The sequence below is a fragment of the Phyllostomus hastatus genome, unplaced genomic scaffold (genome assembly GCF_019186645.2).
Source record: "Phyllostomus hastatus isolate PE091 unplaced genomic scaffold, TTU_PhHast_1.1 phas_contig_449, whole genome shotgun sequence".
In the NCBI taxonomy this organism is placed as follows: Eukaryota; Metazoa; Chordata; class Mammalia; order Chiroptera; family Phyllostomidae; genus Phyllostomus; species Phyllostomus hastatus.
In genome coordinates this window covers 2,961,364-2,974,984 of record NW_025333882.1, presented here as the reverse complement: position 1 = coordinate 2,974,984, position 13,621 = coordinate 2,961,364, and positions in this window count along the sequence as shown.

Below are 13,621 nucleotides of genomic sequence, written 5' to 3'. Positions count from 1 at the left end.
GACCCTTTGGTTCACAGGCCTGCATTCAATCCACTGAGCCACACCAGCCAGGGTAGCAACATTTCTAATTCTTTTAGTTACAAAGCTTGTCACTAAAATTTAGGATTAGATGGAGTTTAGAAATTCTCCTTTAAGTAATACGTGACATCAAATGAATCTGTGTATTCATGTAACAGTGAAATTCAAAAGTTTTATTTTGGTTAGAGAGGGCAAAGCAAAATGCCTCTTATTGCACGTGTAGCATTTACTTAAAAGGCTGCGATTACAAAATGGAAGATAGCTAACATTGTAGAATATTCTTTAAAATTACTTTTGCAATATTCTTTTTGAAACTTTTTTTAGTATATTTTGTTGATTATGCTATTACAGTTTTCCCAACTTTCCTCCTCTATCCCCCCTCCACCTGTTCCCCCAACCCTCCAGTATTCCCCCCTCTTAGTCCACATCCATGGGTTGTACATATAAGTTCTTTGAGCCTTCTGTTTCCCATACCATTTTTTTATCTTTCTCTGTCTACCTTATTATACCTACTCACCATGTTTCTTCTTCCCAGTACCTTTTCCGCCCTATTCCTCCCTTCCCCTTCCCCACTGAAATCCCTCAATGTGATCTCCATTTCTCTGATTCTGTTCCTGTTCTGATTGTTTGCCTAGTTTTTAATTTTGTTGTTTTTCTTTTCTTATAGGTTCATTTGTTGATAGTTGTGAGTTTGTTGTCATTTTACTGTTTATATTTTCTATCTTTCTTTTCTTAGATAAGTTCCTTTAACATTTCATATAATAAGGGCTTGGTAATGATGAACTCCTTTAACTTGACCTTATCTGGGAAGCATTTGATCTGCCCTTCCACTCTAAATGATGGCTTGGCTGGATAGAGTAATCTTGGATGTAGGTCCCTGCGTTTCATGACTTCCAATATTTCTTTCCAGCCCCTTCTTGCCTTCAATATCTCTTTAGAGAAATCAGCTGATAGCCTAATGGAAACTCCTTTGTAGGTAACTGTTTCCTTTTCTCTTGCAACTTTTAAGATTCTCTCCTTGTCTTTAATCTTGGGTAACTTAATGATGATGTACCTTGGTGTGTTCCTCTTTGGGTCCAACTTCCTTGGGACTCTCTTGGCTTCCTGGACTTCCTGGAAGCCTATTTCCTTCACCAGATTGGGAAAGTTTTCTTTCATTATGTGTTCAGATAAGTTTTCAATGTCTTGCTGTTGTTCTCCTTCTGGCATCCCTATAATTCAGATATTGGAATGTTCAGGTTGTCCCAGAGGTTTGTAAGGCTCTTTTCACTTTTTTGAATTCTTTTTTCTTCATTCTGTTCCGGTTGGATGTTTATTTCTTCCTTTTGTTCCAAATTGTTGATTTGAGTCCTGGTTTCCTTCCCGTTACTGTTGGTTCCCTGAACATTCTGCTTTATTTCACTTTGGGTATCCTTCATTTGTTCTTTCATTTTTCAACCAAGCTCAATCAGATCTGTGAGCATTTTGATTACCAGGGCTTTAGATTCTCCGTCAGATAGGTTGGTGATCTCCTCACTTAGCCCTCTTTCTGAGGCTCTACTCTGTTCTTTCATTTGGGCCATATTTCTTTGTAAGGGTGTGAGGCCTTAGGTATTCACTAGGGCAGGGCAACGCTCTTTGCTGCTCAGCGGAAGTGCTTGTGGGGGAGGGGCAAGAGAAGGAACTGTGTGGCTCTCTTGCTTATCTCTAGTTCACTTTTTTTTAAATTTTTAATCATTGTTCAAATACAGTTTTCTCCTTTTTACTACCAATCCATTCCCCCCTCCCACCCCTCCCCACTTCCCTCCCATTACCACCCTCCCCTTAGTTTATGACCATGTATCCTTTAAGTTTGTTCCTGTGACCCCTTCCCACTGTCCCCTTAAATTCCCTCTACTCTCCCCTGTGGTCACTGTCAGCCTGTCCTCTATTTCAGTGTCTTTGGTTATATTTTGTTTGTTTCTTTGTTTTGTTATTTAGGTTCCTGTTAAAGGTGAGATCATATGGTATTTGTCTTTCACTGCCTGGCTTGTTTCGCTTAGCATAATGTTTTCCAGCTCCATCCACGCTGTTGCATAGGGTAGGAGCTCCTTCTTTCTTTCTGCTGCATAGAATTCCATTGTGTAAATGTACCATAGTTTTTTGATCCATTCATTTACTGATGGGCATCTTGGTTGCTTCCAGCATCTAGCTATTGTAAATTGTGCTGCTATGAACATTGGGATGCATAGTTTCTTTTGAATTGGTGTTTTAGTATTCTTAGGATAGAGTCCCAGCAGTGGAATTGCAGGGTCAAAAGGCAGATCCATTTTTAGTTTTCTGAGGAAGTTCCATACTGCTTTCCATAGTGGTTGTACCCGTCTGCAGTCCCACCAGCAGTGCACTAGGGATCCCTTTTCTCCACAACCTCTCCAACACTTGTTGTTTGTTGCTTTGTTTATGATGGCCATTCTGTCTGGTGTGAAGTGGTATCTCATTGTGGTTTTAATTTGCATCTCTCTGATAGCTAGCGATATTGAACATCGTTTCATGTGTCTTTGGATTTTCTGTATGTCCTCCTTGGAGAAGTGTCTGTTCAAGTCCTTTGACCACTTTTTAATTGGATTCCTTGTCTTCTTAGAGTACAGTCTTGTAAGTTCTTTATATATTTTGGAGATTAAACACTTGTCTGAGGTATCATTGGCAAATATGTTTTCCCATACAGTTGGTTCTCTTTTAGTTTTGATACTGTTTTCTTTAGCTGTGCAGAAGCTTTTAATTTTGATGAGGTCCCATTTGTTTATTCTTTGCTTTATGTCCCTTGCTCTAGGGGACAAGTCAGTAAAAAAGTTTCTTCGTGAAATATCTGAGATTTTCCTACCTACGTTCTCCTCTAGGACTTTAATGGTGTCACCTTTTATATTTAAGTCTTTTATCTTGAATTTATTTTTGTATATGGTGTAAGTTCGTGCTCAAGTTTCATTTTTTTGCACGTGGCTGTCCAGTTCTCCCAACACCATTTGTTGAAGAGGCTATTTTTACTCCATTTTATGTTGCTGCCTCCTTTGTCAAATATTAATTGACCATAGAGACTTGGGCTTATTTCTGGGGTCTCTGTTCTGTTCCATTGGTCTATGTGCCTGTTTTTATGCCAGTGCCAGGCTGTTTTGATTACAGTGGCCTTGTAGTATAGTTTAGTGCCGGGTATTGTGATCCCTCCTACTCTACTCTTCTTTCTCAAAATTGCAGCAGCTATTCGAGGTTGTTTATAATTCCATATAAATTTTTGAAGTGTTTGTTCTATGTCTGTGAAATATGCCATTGGTACTTTAATAGGAATTGCATTGAGTGTGTAAATTGCTTTGGGTAGTATGGACATTTTGATGATATTAATTCTTCCAATCCATGAACACGGTATATGTTTCCATTTGTTTGTGTCTTCCTTGATTTCTTTCCTGAGTGTTATATAGTTTTCTGAATACAGGTCTTTTACCTCTTTGGTTAGGTTTATTCCTAGATATTTTATTTTTCTTTTTGCTATTTCAAATGGAATTTTTTCCTTGATCTCTGCTTCTGCTGTTTCATTGTTGGTGTACAAAAATGCCTTTGATTTCTGAGTATTGAATTTGTATCCCGCTGTTTTGCAAAATTCATTTATTAGGTCAAGCAGTTTTTTGGTAGAGTCTATAGGATTTTCTATGTATACTATCATGTCATCTGCAAACATTGACAGTTTTGTTTCCTCCTTTCTGATTTGGATGCCTTTTATTTCTTTTTCTTGTCTGATTGCTGTGGCTAAAACTTCCAGTACTATATTGAACAGAAGTGGTGAAAGTGGACAGCCTTGCCTTGTTCCTGATCTTAGTGGAAAAGATTTAAATTTTTGCCCATTGATTATGATGCTGGCTGTAGGTCTCTCCTATATGGCCTTTATTATGTTGAGGAATGTTCCCTCTATTCCCACTTTGCCGAGTGTTTTTATCATGAATGGGTGCTGTACCTTGTCAAATGCTTTTTCTGCATCAATTGATATAATCATGTGTTTTTTGTCTTTGCTTTTGTTTATGTGATGTATTACATTTACTGACTTGGGAATATTGAACCATCCTTGCATCCCTGGAATGAATCCCACTTGGTCATGGTGTATGATCTTTTTAATGTATTGTTGGATGCGGTTTGCCAGTATTTTGTTGAGGATTTTAGTGTCAATATTCATCAGTGATATTGGCCTGAAGTTTTCTTTCTTTGTTGTGTCTTTATCTGGTTTTGGAATTAGGATGATGTTGGCCTCATAAAAAAGAGTTTGGGAGACTCCCATCTTTTTGGATTTTTTGGAATAGTCTGTGAAGGATAGGGGTTAGCTCTTCCTTAAATGCTTTGTAGAATTCTCCTGTGAAACCATCTGGTCCTGGGCTTTTGTGTGTTGGGAGTTTTTTGATTACTGTCTAGTTCACTTTTCAATGTACTCTTGGACTCTCCTGTGAGACTTGGAGCTTCTCCTACCATGGAGACTCCAGCCGTAGCCCACAGCCACCTCTGAGTCCAGCCGCTCCTGCACAGCCCACTGAGCTGGGCAGCCCACCCCACCCCAATGTCTTCAGGATACCATGGTTTTTTTGAGTGGGCTGATCTGGTCAGCCACCTTACCTGTCTGGTTATTTTGGTTGAGTTTTTCTTTAATTCCTTGGTTGTGGGAGTTCCATGCAGTTTGATTTTCTGGTGCTTTTGGTTATTTAATGATTTGGTCGTTGGCCTGCTTTTAGTTGTACAAGGAAGCAAAGGGTCTCTACCTGTACCTCCATCTTGGCTGGAACTCCTTGTTGATTTTCTGTCTCAAAGATCTATCCATTGAAATCAAGGGGGTGTTAAAATTTACTATGACTGTATTTTTGTTGATCTCTCCCTTTACATCCATCAAGATTTGCTTTACAAATTTAGGTGCTCCTCTTTTGAGTGTGTAAACATTTACTAGGGTTATATCCTTTTAATGTATTTTTCCCTTTATCATTATGTAGTGTCCTTGTTTATCTGTTACTGTAGCCTTGGTTTTAATATAGCTTTATCTATATTTCTATCCATGTTTTTTGGTAAAGTCTTAGCATGCTTATAAATCTCTTTTGTTTCCCCAACACTACCTATATGGTTCAGAGGTTTAGTTCTAAATTATTTTTTTTCTAGAATTACAAGGATTGAGTAGAGTTCACCATCTTTTCCAGCCTTGAACTACATCCCTCTCTCAGATGTGTTTGCATATAAGGACCCTGATGCTTAGAGAAGTAAATGGACTAGCCCACAGTCAGGATCATGAATTCTAATCATTACTCACCAGTTCTACTCCTAAAGACAAATAGAAATACCCCTGTCTGAAATTAACTCCTATTTCTAGTTTCTCACTTTTTATCATGGGCACCATTCCTCTCCCTTCTTCCCATTTCATTTATACCCTCACTCGTTAGCTGCTATGTGCAAGTGAGAGTGGAGGGATATTTAGTGGGGAGGTTGTGGGCCTAGTCTTCTTTCCTTCTAGTCAAGTCTGCCTCTCCAAAGTGGCCACTAGAGGTCTCTAAAATTCAAACACTGTAAGCGTAACATTGTAATTGTACCACTAAGCTAAGATACTCCATATATATGGAAGATGACTTAACTTTTAAATGTATTGTCTGCCTTTGTATGTCTTTGTCTTGTATTTCTTGTCTTTCTGCCTGTTGCTTTATGAGTTCCAGAAAGGCAAGGTGCTTGGCAGAGGCCCTCAACACAAGGTTTTTACCATCTTGTCATTTTGGAAAAGTTCTTTAGCCCACTTCCAACTGTTGGGAACCACCCTGCCTGGTATCAGAAGCCATAACCCCTGCTAAGGCTAAGGCTGAGGGAATGACCTTGGACCATAAGCTACCAAGGAGACAAAAGCTTATCTCCCTGGCAGAAGCACTGCTTCTGTTCTTTTACTTCACCCTGCCTGGCCTCCAATGCTTGGTCGGTTAGCCAATGATGGGTAAGATTCCCCAAGGGGGGAATGATCTAAGACAGGCATGATCACGTGGGAGGCCCCCAAGGAAGGACTTTGGGGGCTACAGCAAAAGAGGGTGATGGACCCTGGCCCCTCGGCTTTGACAAAGCCTGCGTCCTCATTGTCTGTGAGAAAATCTCCTAATCTCTTGGCTGCCTTACTTCCCTTGCTCCACCCAAGCCTGAAACAATGACAGAGGGTGGTGCAGCCCTGTGCTGGAAAGGGTGGGTTCCCCGGGTGATCAGGCCTAAGAAAGAATATGTAAAATCCTGTGAAACCTGTTTTGTTTAGAATGCTCTGAATTAAATTATAAGGGTCCAAGGAAGAAGTAAGTTTGTTCCTTAAAGTTTTTTACAGCTCTTTAGCTATCTGACCGTGACTCAGAATAGGTCCTCAGAGTCCTTGTTATTTGATCCTTATTTCTGGGCAATGAGTAATGAGCTTTACCTGAATTCCTGAGTAAATGAACCCAATAAAAGCTGTGAGGGAAAGGTTCTTGGTCCTTCTCCTGTGAGAGATTGGCTACCTTTCCTCCCCAAGCAGATCATGTCTTAGTAGACTTATTCTCATCCATGGCAGACAGGGGGCTCTACAGACAAAGCTCCCCCACATCCAACCTGACATAACTTTAAACAATAGAAACTTTCTCCATGTCTAGTCACAGATAAATATGGTAGAAAGGGGGAATTCAAAGAGAGAAAATGAGGGAGAGCTGTGCTTTTCTTATCACTGACCCTTCAAAAGGGTGTGCATTGCTCCAATGGTTAACATCTCTGGAAAAGATTCCATGCTCAGAAAAATGATCTTCCCTTTTCTAAAAATTCAAATTAAATTAATGATTTAGCTTATAGCCTAACAGGTATATGCATTAAAAAAGAGAGAGCAGTTTCATAGCTTTGATAATGGTGAAAAGACAATAAGAGTGGGATGACTTGTTTTGAGTTTTTTGAAAATATATTTTATTGATTATGCTATTACAGTTGTCTCATTCCCCCCCCTTTTTTCCCCTCTGCCATAGACCCCCCCAGCCACCCACATTCTCTGCCTTAGTTCATGTCCATGGGTCATACATGTAAGTTCTTTGGCTTCTACATTTCCTATACCATTCTTAAGCTCTCCCTGTCTATTGTGTACCTACCATTTATGCTTCTTATTCCCTGTACCTTTCCCCTATTCTCCTCCCTCCCCCTCCCCGCTGATAACCCTCCATGGGATCTCCATTTATGTGATTCTGTTCTTTTTCTAGTTGTTTGCTTAGTTTGTTTTTGTTTTTGTTCCTTTGAGTTTTTAAACCAGACCTCCCTTCTCCACATTGTAGGGGGCTCCCTAGCTGGGTCAACCATGCTGGTGCCTGGCAGAGCCAGATGAAACCCCACAAAGTGCACCTCATACTTCCTTCCCTGAGCAAGACCACCGGTAGGTCTCTCTGCACTTGCTAACTCCATCACTGAAGCCTGTAACACATTAGAAGTGAAGAACCTCGGTCCACAGAGCCCCTTTATCTTTAGGAAAGAAGCCAGTTTATCCAAATCAACACATTTTATCAATTTAAACAGAGGAGAGACATCAGCTTTGCTTTTAAAGAAAGCCCAAAATAACATCCAGAGGAATTAAAGATAGAAACTGCAGACACCATTTAAAAGCAAGAACAGTGATAAAGTTAAATGCCTGTCATAACCCTGGAAGGGGAAGATTTTCTACTTATAATTTCTACTTAAAAATTATAAAGAAAAGAAAAAGACTTTTTGTGTACATATTAATGAAAAACTATCTTCAGGTACCAAAATAAAATGGTCAAGAGCTAAAAAAGAAATATTATTTCTACAAATATGATAAAGGCTTACCATTGTATACAATTAAAATAAGTACAAATTAACAAGAAAGTTACTAAAGTCAATTGGTGAATGGGTCCAATTACTTCAAAATATGCTAAGCAAATCTCTGAACAAATTGGAACCTGGTGGGTTTTTTTTTTTTTTTAGTTTTTGAATAGGATGTGTCAAAAAAGAAAGTTGAAACTAAAGAGTTTGGTGCTCAGCAGCCTAAATCGCATAGCATTTACTATGATTGTTGGCTTAATGGTTTAATCCCACCTTCTTCTTGGTGAAGTTTAATTTATCTTCAGGGAGAAATTTAACTTCTCAGTAGCATCAAAGTTATTATATCAAGATACTTTTGAACTACAGGTAGCTCAAATGAACATGACTGCTTTGGGGCTTCTCAGAGCTCCAAACTTTAATTTGGATAGCAAAAAGTATAATTAGGTGTCTTAATAAAGTCAGCAGTATTTTAGCAATCTCATCAAATTTTGGATTAATCTGTACTCTGCAAGTGTTTATGTCATAGTCCTTTAAGTGTTTTGGGTAACTGCTTTTTATCAAGTATCAAGTTCTTCAAAATTTAAAGGACCAGCCCTTACAGGCCTTCCTATAAAACTCAAGTGATTTACATCCCTGCATGTCAGGCAGTGCAGCTAGCATCCTGGGTGATGGGTGAGAGATGCCCAGGCAGCCACATTTTCTTTCTGTCTTTGGAAATGTAGTCCCAGACCACACCTTTCAGACTCAGCTTGTCTCACTGAACTTACCTTTTAAACTAACTGCCTTCTAGAGAAAAGGTCTATAAAACAAAGGTGATCTTCTGCCCATCACTACTGAGGCCAGCATGCAATGGCCATGGCAGAGACCCAGAAAGGCGTGTCCAAGTTAGTCCTCAGATTAAACACCAGTAAAGCCTCTGCTTGTTCCACCTGCATTTCTGAAGAAAGGGATGCATATGAAAATGCTAATAATGAGGATACTGAAGGAATATCTGTTCTCTATATGTGTAATTTGTTTATAAATGATTTTAAGTTAACATATACTTAAGACTTATTTTTGACGATTACCTTAATTTAGGAAATTATGCTGAAAATAAATGTTACCTTGTAAGCATCTTCAGGGAAGAAAGAAATCTAATTTATGCTGACTTCCATTTGCTCAGTGTTAGGGGCCAAAGAGGGGGACAGGGTACCGTGTACAATGACAACTGAGTGCCTATGTGAGGTCTATTGCAGGCAAATAATGCTTCTTAGATGATCACTGGCCATTTAGAATTTTGGTTCTTTTGTGCCTGTTGCATCCTAACAGATAACCCTACTTATGGAAAAGTAGGAGTTGTTTATTATCTTAGCAGTTATATAAAAATGCTTGCAGCCAAGCCAAGGAACTAATTGCTAATTTTACAGAGATGCAAATGTACTGTCCATAGATGAGAAAAGCCAAATTAATAACAATCTCTCAAGTGCCATCTAAAGCAGGCCAGAAAAAAAAGCTTCCTAACATGCAAAACTGATGGAATTTGATTTGGTTTAGATGATTATGCTCAGTGAATAAATTAATGAAGAATGAAGAAACTAATGAGGTATACGGTGAGAGTTCAGAACATAAAGTCTGGAGCAGACTGCCCAGTTCAAATCCTGAGTTGGCCATTTTTAAGCTCTGACCTTGGAGCAGTGACCTTCTTCACAATGTGGGTCCTTTATCCATACCAAGAAAATGGGGATAGTCATAACGTTAACAACTCAAAGGGGGTTTGTAAGCATTAAAGTTGTCATAGGTTAAGTGCTGGCATAGTCTACATGATACATGGTTAGCTCAGGGTAAATATTTTAGTGTGTCTTTTATCTTTCTTATAATTAGCACATTACCTCCCCCCCAATTCATATATGTTAACAATACTAGAAAAAATTGTATTTCACTAAAAGTACTCTGCATTCATACATAGCATTATTCAATTCTCTTAGTGATTTATTAGTAATTTTTTACTGCTAAGTATAGATTATTTTGCATATGATCTATTTTGGGTGGATGGTAAAAAAAAGAGTATAATCTATTAGAAATTGTGACTCAGAACCAATGGGAATAGCCTTATATACTCAGTTTTGTTTTATCAAGCTTACTATTGAAAACTAATAGATATAAACAATAGCTATTTTCTATTAAAAGTATATATTTTATGATCCTAGAGATATGCTAAAATATAAATTATAAACCAGTGTTTCTCAAGCAAGTGTTCACAGACATATTCTAATGGTTCTGTTAAAGTTTTCTTTTAAACTAGAGGTAATACTTAAATAAAATTATTTTACCAGTAATGATGACAAGATGGATAAACAACAATTGAAAGATATTTTCATACAGAATTACATTTTGTGCTGCTAAGACTGTTTTATATCATTCTGATTTCTTATATATGCCAGTGGACCACTACAAAATGGATTTAAATATACATTCCAAAATGTGTTAATACAGAAGTACAGCAAAGGCCTCAATACTCATTGCTGACAGTGTCAGGAAAAAACAGTTTATGTATTAGCAACTGAAACAATATCCTGTGATGAGAGGGGCCTTCGCTAGAGATAATTTAGGTAGCTATTAACGGTGCTCAAGTAGTCCAAAATCCTATAATAGCACAATAAGGAAATAAATAAGTGAGAGGACATTTAGATTTTGAGTGATATACTTAGGAAACACATTATTACTGCCCATCTGCTCCTCTAAAATATTCCTGGACATGTTCCTAGTGGCAGAAGGTGAGACTAGGCAAAATCTCATAATCGTCAGAGTATGGTCCCGCTGAAAACAACAATAATTATCTTGCTGAAGTGTGGTGTTTCAATTATTTGTAATCAAGTTTCTTATATTGTATTTCCTCTCTTCAACCTGATATCTGTGAGTATGGAATATAAAAGTGGCTTTAATAATTAGGGTACCAAATGAGCATAGGAGACTAACCTTGTTTCCATAAAATTGGCTAATGCATAAAATTGGCACATGCAGAGTGCAAAAAGCTTCTTTACCATACATCTAGCTCAAATCTCTCTTTAAGTTGAGGAATAATGGATGAAAAATCTTATATAAACATGTAATTTTTTTACATGTTTAACTATCCACATTTTCTTAATGGAGTCTTCCTGCAATTAATGATTTAAAATCTATTTTCTTAATTAGTGGGCAGCTTCTCAAGAACATCAAAATTTCATAGATGATGACTTTGAATGGCATATAATCTTCTCCACTGTAATTTAGATACAAAATGTAAATCCAAACATTTGTCTAGGCCTCAGTATCAAAAATCTAAACTATTATAAATGATCAGTAGAGTTGTATAAAATCATAAAACATCAGAGACCATAATGGCCATTATCACCAGAAATCTAAACAATGGTTCAATCTCGTCTGCAATACATATGAATTCCTTAGGGACATGCAACTGCTGCTTGACTTGCTCCAGAGATGAAAAAAGTTACTATCACCTAGGATAGTTCATTTAATCTTCACAAAATCTCTGATTCTTAAAATGATCCCCTTGTAACTACAATGCCTGGGTCTTCTTGAAAGCCTCCAGAATAATTCTGATCCATCTTCCATGATGAAACCTTCAAATATGGACAATACCAATCTTACACATCACAGTTTCATCCTTAATTTGAATTAATAACTTTCAATGAAGTTTAATTTCCTAAACTGAAGAAAAACTGAGAACAAGCATATTAGGCATTCTGAAAAGCTCAAAGGGCACCTCAGAAATTAGTTATAAGAGTATTTTGAGAGCAGGTAGTTTTAAGAACTTTTAAAATAAAACTTAAGAATTTCCTGGATAAAATGTGAGGTCATAGGACAACTTGCTCTGAATTAACCTAATGTGAATTATACCAGAAGATCATGATGTCTGCTTGATGTAGTGAATGAAGCAGGAAAAAGGAAGTCTAGCAACACAGAAAACTTGAGATAATAAACTACTCAAGTAAAGTCAAACAGGATGAAGAAAAATGTACTCCTGCAGCAAAAGTGAAGAGATTATCCAACATTTTTACTTTTGCCTGTATGTTAAGAGCAAATCATATAGGTATTCTAGCTACCTAACTGATATTCTAGAGTCTTTGGTTTACTGTTGTGGATGCTTACTTGTTTCCCTGAACCTCGAGATGGATGTCTATATTTTGCTTTCTTTGTCATTTTTGCAGAATTTCCAGAAAAAAAATAATACAATTTTTAAAATACCTTTCCCCACCATCTTGAACCAAATACTGTTCAATTTTTTATGTTCCATGTTAATTTGTACTTTATCAGTATGAAAAAAAATTCATTGTAATATGATAGGACAATCATATCCTATGATTACTTTCTAATTTACTTTCTAATTTTTTAATCCTTGATAAATATTTATTTAATGTAAATATATAGATATAGATATATATTATATTCTGATATATAATTATATTCTAATATATAATATTATATATTTATATCTACAAGACATTAGAGAAAATGTTCTGGAATTAAGAGCAATTTTAGTTTTGGGAATTTTCTGCTCTTTAGGTTAGGTATCAGCTTTCTAAAGATTTCAGCAGAATTGAAGGATAGCAGAGTGGCTTCATGTCTCTGTAAAATATAACAAAACAAAAACCAGTTAAATCCCATCCCCTTATAAAAAGAAGAAAAAAGAAATCCTTCAGAAGTATCACGTGAACCCCCACACCATAAAGGAAAAATAGTAAGTTTAGTATAATTTATGACTTTCATTTATATCTTACCTCCCTAATCAATGAATATTTAGTTATGACATGACATGTATTTGTGTTGGTCAATATTGATTTTTTATGTTGTTTAAGTTAGGGAAGAGAAAAAAACAATTATTTTCAACAAAAATTAAGGCATAATTTTGATTATTGTTGTACCTATCAGTATTTAGTAAAAAGGAACTTTTCCACAGTGTTTTTCTTATATCATATTGTTTCACATTTGTAATAATTTCCACTAAAAATAATCAAGGTAGAGACAAAATAGTCAATTCATTGAATAATGTGATAATTACTTTTATTGAAGGTTGGAGAGCAAAGGGAAGACAGCTCATGAAAACATCACAATTTTTATTAAAAAATAGAAATAGAAAATCTGTTATATTTTTATAGAACCGGGGAACAAGAAGACTTTCAATGCTGGCACAAATTTTTACAATTTTCTTTCTCCTTCCCTTTCTCCCTTCCTTTCTTCCATCCATCCTAACCTGAGGATATGCTTATTGACTTTAGAGAGAGAAGGGAGAGAAAAACATCAATTGCTTGCTGTCCACCCACCCCATCAAGACCCCGAACATGCCCAGACTAGATACCAAACAAACCTAGGTATGTGCCCTGACCAGGAGTCAAACTCTTAACATTTTGGTGTATGGGACAACACTCCAACCACTTGAGCCACACAGCTAGGGCTACAATTTTCTTTTTTATCCTAACTCTACCTTAGTAAGAATGTTCTTGTGTTTCACACCCTTTTCTTCTGAGTGTTTAGTGTTTTCTTGTTAATTATTTCCCCAGTGCATCTTATTTTAAGGTTCCTGGAGAGACGGTGGCATTTTCAAAGTGGAAGGGTCTCAGTCTCTTCCATATAAACATTAGCACCATCAGACTTCTGCACAAGTGAACTACATAGTATATAGCATTCTTGTTTGACAGGTGAAGGGATGTTTGCTGAACCAAGTCTGAGAGGGGTGGAGAATTTTCATTTCTAACAAGTTCCCAGGTGAGACTTGGAGAACCTCTTTAAGAACCACTATTCTAGTCTTTATAATTTCTGGGAAATTACAGTCCACTTCTCT